Here is a 2629-nt window from a genome sequence, read left to right as displayed (position 1 = left end):
GGGGGGGGAATTATCATGGAGGCAGAGGTTAATGCAAGTGTTTAGCAGATGCCTTACTGTAAAATCTTCATTAAAAAAAAAAAAAAGGCCAACAAACTCATTAAAACTTAAATATCGGATAATTCCAAACCAGGTACGGTATGGCTCCGAGGACTGTGATGGCAAAAGTCTATGTAGTGGTAGATAAGCTCCGTAGTCGCTTTTACAAAGCGGTTTGTGCCGGTCYGGTAGAAGAACAAATAAAAACAGCTTCAGAGGGCACTTTATCGATTGACCGGTTGTGATAGGCATGCCCCAGAAACACTCTGGCTTATGCTTTTATTGCTGGTTAATGTACACAAAGAGATCACTAGTAACAAGTTTCCGTGAGGAGGGAGACGAAGTTACTCTGCATTGTCACTGAGCTTGCATTTCCAGTTAAAAAAGCTCTGGCTTTGCGGCCGTTGACTTACCAAATGAGCAGACAGCCCAGGGTTTGGCCAGAGATGTTATTTTCTTCCAGAATGAATTGCTTTGAAATAATAACAATAAAACCAACTCTAAATGATTCTCTTCCAGCTTGCTGACTGCATGTACGCACCTCGACAATACTCATCCGAATCACTTGTGTTCCTGAAATCAGTTTCATGCTTGTTTAACTAGTCTGATTGGTAAGTAACCGAATATTTTTTACAGCATGTTCAGAGCTTATTTTCTAGCTTTTATTAACAAATATATAAATATTCCTCTGCAATCCTGCTTCTGCAATAAAAAAGACCAGCATCTGAGGAAAGCAGGTTTAGATATCGAAGGGGAAYAGTTAAACGTTTGGTTACCAGTCAGGCCAGGAGGAAATTTCCCGTAGATATTGAGGTGTTTTTGTTTGGTAATCTTGAAGACATTACAACAGGAAAATGGATCTCAAGCTGTAATTCATGGATAACTTGGAGGCGAGGCGAATTGTTGTCATCTTCGAATGGAGCCGAGTATCACTAAATAGCTGTGAAATATCAAATACCCACCCTATGTGTGTTGGCTGACGGCTAGGCTGATTCGGCGTATATTACAATGAGACCCTACAATATAGGCAGTGTGGAAAACTGTGTCAACAGGAGCTGAGAGGTCATAAATTAAAGAAAGAGAAAGATAGAGATGGAGGAGGCTGCAAAGGAGGCAGCAAGAACCGCAAGTCCAGTCCCTGCAAGAGCTCAGTGCGCTCTCCGGATCCACCGCAGAGCCGCTGGGGATGCCTCTGCGGGAAGGACTGGGCGGAAAAAGACAGCGAAAACGCTCCTCTGTGCGGAACCAGGTCCACGCCGGGGCAGAGGGACGAGCTGAACGGGAGCGGTGCGGCGCCGAGCCGAGCCGAGCCGAGCCGCGCCGCTCGCCGCGCCGGCAGCGCGCAGCTTGCGCGGCTCCCGCGGCGCCGCCGGGCAGTGCCTTGCGGGAGCCGCGGGCGCTGCGGCTGCGGGCGCAGCAGAGCAGCAGCCTGCGGGCAACCAGACGTGGAGACACCGAGGTGGAAGCTGGCGCCGATCCCGCGCGGCGGCCGGGACCCCCGAGGGGGYGAGAGGGAGGTTTATGTGCGCAGAGAGGGAGATAGCGACGCGCAGACGCACCTACGGGCGCACATAGGTACAGGATATATGCGACAGAGTATAAATATACGCTATACGTGTGCGTGTGTTTGGGAGGAAAAGAGAGTATGAAAGTGAAAAACTCCAGATGTGCATCTTATTTGTAGATGCATCTGCACACACACGCACGCTTGTACTAAAATGACTGTCGTCTTTCCTTCTTCTTTGTGTGTGCGTGTTTTTGTTAGCCTGAAGAAGTAACCTATCTCCAGCGCGGATTTCTAGATTTAAAAAAAAGGCCGTGGGCATACCGTACAGGCAGATCCCTGGAGCAGCTAGCCAGTGTATCCCTGCCTCTCGGGATACAATGTTTGCAACGAGTAGCTTGGAAATCCACCGATTTTCTGTTGTGGTTCTCCAGTTTTGTATTTGCTGCAGTGTTTTCCTTGATCCTAAGAAGAAAAGCGCATTGTCAAGGCCGGAAAGGTATACTTGCTTGCAAAAAGGGTTGTGTTCCTTTGCACTCTCCTTATTTGTGTAGGAGCTTTCCAGTATGCTGCAGGCTGGACTGCAATTGTGACAATGTCTGTGGCAAGGCACTACAGTGACTCCGATAACATCTCCAGTGATGAAGGAAACGGAAAGCACGAGGCAGAGAAAAAGTAATAAAAGGTACAGGAGATATCGATCAGAACACCAGTCTCCAAAGCTAGCATCATTATTGCTTAATTACCTTTACAGAAAGAGGGTCTCAAGATAAAGCACCCAGCAGGACCTTGTATATAATTTTTCCTCGTATCCCCCAGCGCTTGTTTATCCAGTTTATCAAGTGAATTTTAGAGCAAATGCAGCTCTGCTGTCCTCCCTCAGCTTGCAACCGCTCGGGCTGCCTGAGCAGAGGTATTAGCTTTTTCTGTTTGATCAACGCGTTTGAAACTGCTACAGCCCAAAGTAGCTTTGTCAAGACTAGGCATGTAGTCTGCTAAAAAGCACGAAGTTTTGCCGATATCATATTTATTGATTTGATGATTTATTTTCGTACAAATCTTTCACTTAAAAAAAAAGAAAAAAAA

At 47.0% G+C, this 2629-nt stretch overlaps 1 long non-coding RNA gene across 1 annotated transcript in view; it reads left to right on the top strand.

Annotated features, from left to right (window-relative positions):
* The window catches only part of LOC146592278 (uncharacterized), a 7336-nt gene that overhangs the window by 1524 nt on the left and 3183 nt on the right, over positions 1–2629 (top strand). Inside the window, exon 2 of the long non-coding RNA XR_014896634.1 lies at positions 559–650. This is a non-coding gene — a long non-coding RNA (uncharacterized LOC146592278). The remainder of the gene's footprint in view (positions 1–558; positions 651–2629) is intronic.

This window comes from Rhea americana, unplaced genomic scaffold, assembly GCF_003343005.1.
Source record: "Rhea americana isolate MKP2758 unplaced genomic scaffold, rheAme1 scaffold_34, whole genome shotgun sequence".
NCBI lineage: Eukaryota > Metazoa > Chordata > Aves > Rheiformes > Rheidae > Rhea > Rhea americana.
Note: the sequence above shows the minus strand (reverse complement) of the source record. Positions and strands in the feature narration are given on the sequence as shown.